Raw genomic sequence first — 12732 nt, 5'->3', positions numbered from 1 at the left:
TTACATACAAAAAGCTAACAAACCCACCGGTATATAGTAATCAGAGTTTGAAACTACTAATGGTGATCTAGAATCTGTAGACATTCCCCACCTTGTGTTAAATTATCCTTACAATAAACGATCACCTGGTCATTATTACTACATATATAATTATTGGTTTGGTCCTAGTACAATTGTTTCTAAGCCTTACATAATTATTTCTGTGTTTGACCAGTGTTTAGGTACCTGCTTCATGGCATCCTGCCAGAATATTTGCATAGTAGCTGAGTTAACTTGATGGTGCTTGGGAAATCCAATATGAAATGTCACATATATTAGATAAGGTCTCTGTTATAAAGGATTGGGATATACAATGTTTATTTTAGTTAGTGACAAGGATATATACAATTTTTTTGCAAGTCCAACTCTGGAGAGGGAGGGAAATAGGAAAGAGAAGGCAAGGTGGAGTCATAAGATCCCTTTTTTTTAAAGTGCAAAGCCTGGGCAATAAATGCAGGGGATGTGCCCAGAATCTGCCCTGCATTTACTAGAAAGGGCCGACATTCAACACACGGCATCACATTACGTGAAGTGGCAGTGCAAATGTTCCTGCACTGTCTGCTACAGCATGTAATGTGGTGTGGGCCCACTGCAAAATAAATAAATACAGGATTGTTGCCATAGCGTACCCCTACTCCAGATATTACCCCCCCCCCCCCACACACACACATGTTACATGCCCTGTGCCTGGTTCCTGATACATCCTTCCATATCATTTTCTCCTTATATGGAAGAATGCTCCCTAACAAGACTACCAGTAGGGAATATCAGTACTATTTTGGATCCTCAACTCCTTAACTCTTTGGCCATATGTGAGCCACCTAATGTCAATCACAGCCCCAGACATACACATACAGTCTATAGAGCAAAACATCTCTTCCTGGAAGACCCAAGCAGAATCAGCCACCCCTCCCAGATCTGAAGCCCCTTTCCTGATATATGACCAACACCCCTTCTAGGTCATGGAAAGAGAATCCCCTCCAAAACCCTCAACCTCTGGACTTCATGATACTGCCTGAACCCCTTAGGCACCAAATCAGTGCCCTTCAAATCTCCATAGGCAGGCAGCTTGTCTGCGTGTATGAAGCTGTCTTTGGCATGCGCAGAGCAGCCACGCATAATGCTTGGCTGCTCTGTGCATGCTCAGCTGGCTGACTGGCTTCCCCTCCTTAGGAAGGAAATCACGTGCAAATGAGCTAACAGCGAGCAGCTCATTTGCATGCGATTTCCTTCATGCATGCCCGTATTTTCCCGAATTGCTAAGGGATTGGTAAGGGAAGGGCTTTTTCCGTGGAGTTACTGCATCTGGCCCTTAGACATTCAAGTGATGGCCAGGAATAGACCAATAAATGCACCCCTCTGTTTTATACTTTTCATTGAGAATTTCTTTATTTAAATTACTGTGAAAAGTTTGGACACCTTCTAATAGGTGTCAGGAAAATTATATGGACCACTTCAAACACTCACTGCGTATTACTGTTTGGCATAGTACTCAGGGAAAAACAGAGAGAGGCTGACACAGTATTCAGGGAAAAACAGAGAGAGGCCTATATAACCCTGGGGGCCATTCTACAGCACACAACTTAATTTAGCCTTCCTAATCCTATGCGGTGAATGCCTAGCATATATTGGTATCTGGGTGCCTTGATTCTATTATAGAATACTAGTGAAAACCTGCATTGGTGTTCCAAAATATAAGCATGACCCTTACTGGTGTAAATGGGTACACCTAAGTGTGCCATGCAAAACGCTTAACTTCTATAATATTCTATAAGTTTATTTTTATTTGTTACATTTTCCCATCTATTTGCAGGCTCAAAGTGGTTTACATAGTACCGGAGAGGCATTCGCAGATTCCGGTGTGAACAAATACAAAGTGATGTTGTGATAGGATAAAGTTCATGTGGAACAGTCAGCGGAAGAGTTATGTTATGTCCTTTACGTACTTTACTTTTGTTGTGTTGCAGAGATTAGGCATTTAAGTTGGATCTGCGGGGTATGCCTTTTTAAACAGGTTAGTCTTTAGTGATTTCCGGAAGTTTAGGTGGTCGTATGTTGTTTTCAAGGCTTTTGGTAATGCGTTCCACAGTTGTGTGCTTATATAGGAAAAACTGGATGCATAAGTTGATTTATATTTAAGTCCTTTGCAGTTTGTGTATATAAGTTAGAGACATGCCCATACCCCTCCTTTGCTTTGCTCACATGTATGTCCCCTTGCAGTTATGTACTAAAGCACTTAAGCAAACCATTATAGAATAGCATGTAGTGCACTTACATGCATCAATGCTGCTTTTCTGTGCACTTTTTTGCACAAGGTGTGCTAAGTTCATTTGCCTAGTTGTAGAATTGGATTTCTGATGATTTACAAGCATAATTTTTTATTTTTTTTTATTTATTTAGATTTTGCTCACAACTTTTTCAGCAGTAACTCAAGGTGAGTTACATTCAGGTACTCTGGATATCACAATTTTGTCACCAGTGGCATAGCCAGAACTCTCATTTTGGGTGTGCCCACAGTTAAGATGGGTGGGCCTTCCAACCCCCCCCCCCCTTTCGTTCTGCATCTCTCTCCCTTTCCTCCACCCCTGGAACCAGCATTTGCCCTACCCCCAACCCATGTTCTGGGAACTTCCCCTCCCTGGTGCACCTCATCACTTTCACAAGTGGCAGCAGCAATGCACATTTTCTGTCCCGCAGGCCTCCCTCTGCCACTCCCTGCCCTTGCTGACATTACTTCCTGGTTTCCCTTTGGCGGGACATAGCAGAGGGAAGCCTACGGGGCTGATGCAGGCAGTGGATGTGGGTTGTTGATTAGATACACCACGAAGGAGGAGTTGCTGAGCCACGGGTGGGTGGGGGGCAAATGCCTGATCTAGAGATGGAAGAGAGGGAGAGAGGGAAGCAAGGCAGCCACTGCTGAACTGTTTTGGGGGAGCCAGGCAGAGTGGACCTGAATCAATAATGGGTGTGCTTGTGTCCACCCAGGCCCACCCTAGCTACTCCACTGTTTGACACAAGATTGGAGATAGAGCTAACCTGAAAGGCTCAATTAACTGAAATCTAGTCATCCAGGCTTAGGTTGCTTCTTATCTTTATGATAAGATCTCCACACTTTATGGATTCCTGCATAATAAAATGCTACATTTGTCCCTTATTATAAAATAGTAAAAATCCCCAAAAGTGTTTTGAACGTTTAAAGAAAGAAAGAGTCAGTCAGAGTTCTGGAATCCCACATGAGCTGCCAGCTGTTAATCAGACAATGTTACAAGGCAGAAACCCATGGCTGTGCTTTCTTAGTGGCTGGAGCAATTGAATGGGACAAGCTGCCACAGGAGCTGAACATGATGGAAAGTGTCAAAGAATTAAGGAAACAACTCGAAGCATTGATGTTTTGGCAGGTGTTTCTATTATAAGGAGGATAGGTGGACCTGTCAGTACAAGGTTTGGTAATAATGAGTAGGTAGCAGGTTTATATGTATTCAGTATGTGGTATGGAGTATTGATGTACCATCTTTAGTACACATTCAGTTCAATAAAGCACCTTGAAAACATTTGTACAGCAAAGTACATTTAGCATGCACTAATGAATTAATGTGTAAGTTGATTAGTACATGTTAAAAATTACTGTTAAAACGAATAAGTGAAATGAACTCTGTAAAACACCCAAAATCAACAAAAAAAAAAATAAGAAAAAAATGAAAACCAACTAAAATTTTTTGCATATGCGAATCCATAGCGGTAAGAAGACATCAAAAGAGCTATGGAATATTTGTTTGTTTTTATAATATGCATGCAGATGGAGAGGGCTATAAATATATAAATAGATATAAATATCAGCATCAGATGTAGCAGATGAAAACAAAAATGTACAAAAGAAACACTTAAACCAAGGGAAGGTGAAAACCATTTGTGTAACTAACATAAATATATTTAGAAATATATTTTGTGCTCTAGACAGATCTTGAGGAAAATCAAAACTTTTCACACAGGAAATTAATAATCGGTTGGTAAATGAGTATCCATCCTTAGCTGGGGGATAGGAGGGGTTAAAGATGACTGGGGAAGACAGTGGCAAACCACCTCACTATGGTTTGCCAAGAAACTGTCACACAAGTGGCATTTCCCATAAGTCATTCACAACTTGGTACTTGCGTATGGAGGACTACCTTCACTTTTACCCTTAGAGTCACACAGGAGGAATATGACAAGTAGTAAAGGAGTATTATATAGAGATGGTCTATTGTTTGTAATAAAGATCCAATAAAGAAACTCTCAGCCTTTTTTGATACCACACGATAATCTAGTGAGGGTTATACCCAAGGTGTCAAAGTTTTTTTTGATAATACCTGCTCCTCGGTGAGGTACGGCTCTGACCAAGGGCAGGTGAGCAATCTTCTACTTGTTTCAATGGCTGAGAGTTTCTTTATTGTATAAACATCCTTTTGATTGGCTGGAACAAGGCTCGTGTAGAGTCTTGGATGTTGATTAATAAACTTTTAGACTTTTTGGAACATCATCTCATCACTTTTGGAGTCACCTTCTCTGTGTTTGGTATGTCTTTGCAATTTTAAGATCTTCTGTTCTTCTGTACTCACATCAGCTATTGTTTGTAATGGCATAGGAAATGTCAACAACATAGCCAATGTCATTGTATGTTGTTACCAAATGAAAACAAGCAGAAAAATATATTTTGTGTTTTGTTGTTCACCAATAATAGCGTACACTCTTTGGAAATAGTGTGCACCATGTGGAAAAAAGAGTGCATTGTTTCAGAAAGAGGGTGTGTTTTCACTATAGTAGAACTATCACATATGTGTGAACCATAATGGATATGCAAATTGTATGTGCATGCATACCCAATTGGGAAAAGAATGCACCCTCTTTCTGAAATAGTACATCTTCTTTTCACACACTGTGCACTATTTCCAAGGAGTGCACATTACTATCAGAAACGGATAACACCACAAATTCACCAGAAAGCCTGAATAAAATGAAACCTCATACATCAGTAGTTTCCAATCTTGTCCTGGGGGACTCTATGGGACTAATTTTCAAAAGAGAAAGACATCTAAAAAGTGGCATAAAGCAGCATTTGGACGTTTTTCTCACAAAAATGTCCAAATCAGTATTTTTGAAACATATTTTTAGATTTTTTTTTCTATAAAGTCCATCAGAACTGCATTCAAATCACAAGAGGGTGTGTTGGGGGCATTTCAGAGGTGGGATTAGGGTGTGCCTAACATTTTGACAATTTACAGCCATAATGGAACAAAACAAAAATGTCCAGGACTAAAACCAAGATGTTTTGGTCTAGACCTGTTTTCAGAACGAATAAGGCACAAAAAGGTACACTAAATGACCAGATGACCACTGGAGAGAATCAGGGGTGACCCCCCCCCAATACCTTCCCCCTCCCACCCCAAAAAATGTGAATACAAATATGATTTACCAGCTTCTATGACAGCCTCAGATGTTAAAGTCAGGTCTACTAGAGCAGCATGCAGGTCCCTGGAATAGTGTAGTGGTGGGTGCAGTACACAGTGGGGGACCCAGGTCCCTATCTCCATCTACCTGTCACACTTGTGGTCAAAACTGTAACCCCTCCCAAGGTCACCAAAACCCTATTGTATTCCCTTCACCCATAAGAGCTATTGCAGTGGTGTACAGTGGGGGACAGTGGGTTTTGGAGTGCTCAGGGGACAAGATAAGGGAGCAAAGGTGAAATGTGTACCTGGGAGCATTTTTATGAAATGCATAGAAGCGCCCTCTAGGGTGCCCCATTGCTCTTCTGCGATGTCTGATGGACCAGTCTACTAAAAATTCTGGCTTCTCCTACATTCCAATTGCATGAATCTTGTACCTATTCATTTTTTTTTTTTTTTCGAAACTGGATCAAAAAACAAAACAGCCAAATCACAAAACATTGTTTAAAACAGTACTTTTGAAAAAAACGATAGACATTTTTCTTTTTTGTAAATTACCTTTCCTATTCAGATTTTGGATGTTATGTTCAAAATGTCCAAAATAGGACTTAGACCTTCTATCAATAATGCCACTCTATCAGGCTTATTTTTGAAAGAGAAGGGTGCCCATCTTTCGAAACAAATCAGGAGATGGGTGTCCTTCTCCCAGGGTCGCCCAAATCGGCATAATCGAAAGCCGATTTTGGGCATCCTCAACTGCTTTCCATCACGGGGATGACCAAAGTTCCCGGGGGCGTGTCGGAAGCATAGCGAAGGCAGGACTGGGGCGTACTTAACACATGGGCGTCCTCGGCCGATAATGGAAAAAAGAAGGGCGTCCCTGATGAGCACTTGGCCGACTTTACTTGGTCCATTTTTTCTTGTGACTAAGCCTCAAGAAGGTGCCCAAACTAACCAGATGACAACTAGAGGGAATTGGGGTTAACCTCCCCTTACACCCCCAGTGGTCACTAACCCCCTCCCACCCTAAAAAGAAACTTAAAAAATATATGTTTCCCAGCCTCAAGTGTCATACCCAGCTCCCTGACAGCAGTATGCAGGTCCCTGGAGCAGATTTAGTGGCTGAAGTGCACTTCAGGCAGGCGGACCCAGGCCCATCCCCCCTTACCTGTTACACTTGTGGTGGTAAATGTGAGCCCTTCAAACCCCACCACAAACCCACTGTACCCATATGTAGGTGCCCCCCTTCACCCCTTAGGGCTATGGTAGTGTTGTACAGTTGTGGGTAGTGGGTTTTTGGGGGCTCAGCACACAAGGTAAGGGAGCTATGCACCTGGGAGCAATTTCTGAAGTCCACTGCAGTGCCCCCTAGGGTGCCTGGTTGGTGTCCTAGCATGTCAGAGGGACCAGTGAACTACGAATGCTGGCTCCTCCCATGACCAAAGGGCTTGGATTTGATCGTTTCTGAGATGGGCTGGTTTCTATTATCACCCAAAACCGGGTACGACCATCTCTAAAGACAACCATCTCTAAGGTCGACCTAAATTTTCAGATTTGGCCGTCCCCGACCGTATTATCAAAACAAAAGATGGACGTCCATCTTGTTTTGATAATATGGGTTTCCCCAGTAGCGTACCAAGGGGGGGCGGTGGGGGCGGTCTGCCCCGGGTGCACGCCGCTGGGGGGGGGGGGGGGTGCCGCGCACCTGTTGGCCGAGTCTGCTCATTTCCGCCCTGCTGCTCCCTCTGCCCCGGAACAGGAAGTATTAATGTTCGTATCCACAAATGGAAAATATAATTAGAAATATAGGTAATCGTAGGAGTCAATCACACATTAGTATTCATATCCAAGTTGCCACAACCAAGCAATTTTCAATAATCTTATAATATGGTTCCTCAGTGACGCTAATCACAAAACACTTCAAGGGAATTCAATCAACATCTTCATCTTCATCGGTGATGTGAGTAACCAGTATGATGAAAGGGGAATGCCTTGAAACAGCTATTGGCAAAACACGTGTTGGCACCGATTCCCCTTTGAATCTCTAAAGCTCAGATAAGTGAAGTTATTGCACGATTTTATTAAAAAACTAGTAAAAAAGGCCCGTTTCTGACACAATTGAAACGGGCGCTAGCAAGGTTTTCCTCGGAGTGTGTATGTTTGAGAGAGTGTGTATGAGAGTGACTGTGTGAGAGAGAGAGTGAATGTGCGAGTGTGTGTGTGTGACAGAGAGAGAGAGTGAGACTGGGTGCGAGTGTGTCTGTGAGAGAGAGAGTGTGTGTGTGAGAATGAGAGTGCGTGCCAGGCCCCCCCTCCCTCCCTCTCTCCTAGTTCCAGGGTCGTCCGTCCCCTCCCTCCCTCCCTCTCTTCGAGTGCCAGGGTCGTCCCCTCCCTGTCTTCGAGTGCCAGGGTTGTCCCCTCCCTCCCTTCGAGTGCCAGGGTCGTACCCTCCCTTTGAATTCCAGTCCCCTCCCTTCCTTTCGTCCAAGTTCCATGGTCATCCCCTTCCTTCCATCCGAGTTCCAGGGTCATCCCCTCCCTCCATCCCTCTGAGTTCCAGGGTCCCTCCCTCCCTCCGTGTTTCAGGGCCATCCCCTCCCAATTTATCCTTTATACGGAGGAGGAAACATTGTTGATTTAAACTTAGAATGAACTCTCTACTTATCTTATGGAGGGATTGTTGCGGTCATGAGTGAAGTTCGTCTTGCTGGGGTCCCAGTCGATAAAGTGACATAAAAGTGGCTGTGGTGTACAGTCCAATCCCTGTTGGAGGTTTTGATGTCCAGCCATTAGTGTCTCATGCTCAGTTGACCCTCCGTGTTTCAGGGTCATCCCCTCCCTTCCTCTGTGTTTCAGGGTCATCCCCTCCCTCCCTCCGTGTTTCAGGGTCGTTCCTTCCCTCTGCCCTCCATGTTAGCCTCTGTAATCAGGGTATTGGGCAGCGCTGGGATAGCTCTGCAGGGAGGGATGGGGACCGAGGGGGGGGGGCTTTGGTGATGCAACGAGGAGGTGGTTTGTTGCGCCGAGGGGGGGGGGGGCTCCTGCTCCTGATCGCCATGGCCTGGCTGCTGCCAGCTGCCCTGCTTTTTTCCATTGCCTTCCCCGGCGGTGCCAAGATCCGCATCCACGTCACGCCCCCCGCCCCCAGGGGTGTGGCCACAATGGCAATGGTGACGTCAGCCAGGGCTTCGGAGCCTAGTAGACCAACTCTGGAGAAAGTCAAGAACACAGGAGGTGAGAATTATTATATAGGATAAAGTATAAAAAATCAAACATAAAAAGAATATTAAGCTATGATAAATAAAATGAATGAATGAAATCAGCAGTAATGTATGGTACCAATGAAGACGATGATGATGCTTGAATTCCCTTGAAGTGTTTTAGGATTAACATCACTGAGGAACCATATCTTATATTATAAGAGTATTAATGTTTGGCCATTAAAAAAAAGTAACATGGGAACACTTACTGCCTCCTAATTAGGAGGCGCTAAATCTCCTGTGTTATGGAGGTGCTAACCAGTTAGCGCAGTGATAACGTCAGCACACTAGATGAATAGCGCTTCTACACCCATTCTTTGCCCCTGACATTCTCCCTCCATTTTTTTTAATTAATATCGCACAGCATGCAAAAATGGCAAGACTAACACAAAGCATTTTAGAGTGTCATTTTTCCTGTGTTAAGCATGCATTAGTGCTTAACGCAGCTTAAAGGGCCCCATTTGTACAGCAAACAACAGTACAGCCTCAGCTCCTGTCCTACCTTATTATGAAAGTAATATAGTCCAAAATCACAAACAGACATTGGCAATGAATGCAGAAGACAACTTTTACAGCTATACATACTCAACACACTAATTTATCTGGTGGAATGTTTACACAATAAACATTTTAGTTTACTTGGCCTGTGTTTTGCTTTATTTAATTTCCTATGTAGATATTGTACTTCATGTTTATGCTTTAGATAAACTGAAGATATAATTAAATAATTGTAATATCTAATTTTAAGCATAGTAGAGTTCAATGTTTGTAGCTCATATAAATCCCCTATCCCCAGAATGGTGATACATCTTATTTGTATCCTTTAATGCAAAAACAGCAATGAAATACTGAAAATGAAAGAAAAGGGAAGAACTTTGAAAATGTGAGTGAAATTTAAATTATGTGCTAATAAATCAAAAGATCGAATCTCTGACATTTGGTTTTCTGGTGGTCCATATGTTTTTCATATTATGGAGCCATCACCATAAATCCTACTTATTATGGAATACAATCCACATTCTTAGTAAACCAGCTCGTATCATTTGTTTACAGTTTCCTTTTTCAGAGCTTTGTTATACTGAAGACAGCATGAAAAAGCTAAAACACTCCACAGGGGGAAATGCTATTAATGTCAACTTCCAATTTAGTTTTTGCTATTTTCTGTAAATCAGATTTATATATTTGTTAGTCTTGTACTGTGTGGTCTCAATTCCTGCACAAACATACTTTTGCTGTGCTGGATTAGGCACATAATATATGAATATGAAACTGTTTTCTGTTTGCAAAGGGTGTTATGTGGGTTTGAATGAAATATGTAAGTAAAATATTCATGTAATATTATCTATTATGGTGCTATATATTACTATAAGTATTCAATATAACCGAGCCCTTAATTTATGCAAAATTTGCAGACTTAAATATAGAATACTGCCATCCACATGGATAAGTGTACAACAGGCATGTAGCCAGACCTTTTTTTTTTGGGGGGGGGGGGGGGGCAAAGCATAAGGAGGAGGCAGAAAAAATTGCCTTGCTCTGCAGCCGCTCTTTGTCCTCCCCTTCCTGTGACCCCCACATACCTGAGCTGGTGAGGGTCCCCAACCTTGCCAGCAGAAGTGTTCCTCCTACTTGAAGCTGTAGACACCTCTATATTGGGCCTTCCCCCCAGCACATGCTCGGTTTCCATGAAACTGAGCATACAAGGGAGAGCCCTGCCTCCTGTGCATGCTCAGTTTTATGAAGTATGCGTGGTGGTGGTGGGGGGGGGGGGAGGCCTTACATTGTGGCATCAGTAGTCACAAGTGGAGGAGCACTTATGCTGGAGGGGCACAAGGACCCCTACTAGCCAGGTGCCGAAGACAAATTGGAGTGGCCCAGGCTCCCAAGACCCCCCTCCCCTTGGCTATGCCACTAGTATATACTTACCCATCAATGGCAACATCTTTTCTATATAGTATTCTATAATTCCATGCTCAATGTGCACAGTGTGTAACTGATAAGGGATGTTCACATGGGTGAGGTATGAGCAGTCCATTGATGGGGCTGACATTTATGCAGGTAACTTTCAGAATACTGATACAGTAGCTGCATACGTAAATGTCACATTTAAGCACAAACATTTACACAAACCATACAGTAGCCCTGTCGTAAATGTTCAAACCTATATTTAGGCACAATGATGGGGGCTTAAACTATGATGCGGGTTTTAAGCTAGCATTCTATACCCGTAAATGTCCTAGAAGAATAGCCTCATTGCCTGCCATAATATTGTGGTGCACAGTTATAAAATTGCTTCCCATGTGTCTTTGATCTCCATATAGTCCTGGGGATATATAGGACAATGGATAGAAAATATAAAAACAGAGAAAGTGACAGTACATAAAGATCATATGTCCTAGCCAGTCTGCCCATCCATACCATTTATTATCCCTTCCTCTTCCTTAGAGATCCATGCTCTCTTGAATTCAGATACAGTCTTAGTCTCCATACATCCAATACCCTTTCTATAAAGAAGCTTTTCCTTAGATTATATCCACTTTCACATTCCTTCTATGCTTTCTCATTCCAGAGCTTTCTTTCAGTGAAAGAAACTCACCTTCTCTCTCCCACCTTTCATCCAAAGTATTCATATTGAGATCTTTAAATCTGTCTCTATATGCTTGATGATGAAGACTACTGACCATTTTATTAGCCACCCTCTGAACTGACTCTGTCCTGTTTATATTTATTTATTTATTTTTATTTATTTGCAACACTTATACCCCGTACTTTCCCACTTATTAGCAGGTTCAATGCGGCTTACATAATATAACAGGTTTACAAGATAACATAGAATGGATGACAGCTGTAATATAGTGTATAAAGAGGTGGACAATTAGATGTGGGTAAGTAAGATAGGTAAGGGAGGAGGGTGGTAGAGGTAGGGAGTGGGAAGAGGGTGTATATTGGGATAGTGTGTTGTTAATTAAGGAAGAATGTATAATGAGGGTTGGAAGAGGGATGAATTCAGAAGGATTAAGTAGGAAAGCATATTTCAGGTTCCGTCTTAAAGTCTGATCCGGGTAGCGCAGATGGACTCCTAATTTAAGTCAAGTCATTTGTATAGGCTTGCTTGAAGAGGTAAGTTTTTAACAGCTTTCGAATATATATATATATTTTTTTTTTTTTTGTACCCCGCGCTTTCCCACTCATGGCAGGCTCAATGCGGCTTAGGTTTAGATCTTGGTAAGGCGTTCCAGAGCTGGCTGCCTATGACGAAGAAGTTGGATGCAATATATTTTGTACTTAATTCCTTTACAGTTGGGAAGATGTAAGTTTAGATAAGTTCGAGAAGATCAAAACCGTTCCTGGTTGGAAGGTCAATCAGATTATACATGTAGCCTGGGGATTCTCCGTAGATAATCTTATGAATCAGCATATGGATTTTGAAATGTATTCGTTCTGTAATAAGGAGCCAATGAAGCTTTACACGGAGAGGTGTTGCGCTCTCAAACCACGACTTACCAAAAATAAGTCTGGCTGCCATGTTTTGGGCGGTTTGGAGTTTTTTCAGGATTTGGGACTTGCATCCAATGAAAATACTATTGCAGTAGTCAACGTGGGTAAGTACAGTGGATTGGATCAAATTGCGGAAGGTTTTCAGGGGAAGATAGGATTTCATGTGCTTCAACATCCACATCATGTTGAACATTTTCTTTGTTGTAGCTTTTGGGTGATTTTCCAGAGTTAGGTGTTTGTTTAATAGTACTCCTAAAATTTTTAGGTTATCAGATATGGGGATGTTGACGTCAGGTGTGTTGAGTGTAGTCAGAGTGAGTGTAGAGTACTGGGATGTAAGGATTAAACATTGTGTTTTCTCCTTATTCAATTTCATCTTAAAAGCATTGGCCCAAGAGGCTAAGATGTTCATTCCATTGATTATTTTATCGGAGATTTCTGCTAAGTTGGATTTGAAGGGGATGAAAATAGTAACATCTTCTGCATAAATGAAGGGATTGAGGCCAAATTTA

This window comes from Microcaecilia unicolor, chromosome 4 (genome assembly GCF_901765095.1).
Source record: "Microcaecilia unicolor chromosome 4, aMicUni1.1, whole genome shotgun sequence".
NCBI classification, from domain to species: Eukaryota; Metazoa; Chordata; class Amphibia; order Gymnophiona; family Siphonopidae; genus Microcaecilia; species Microcaecilia unicolor.
Note: the sequence above shows the minus strand (reverse complement) of the source record.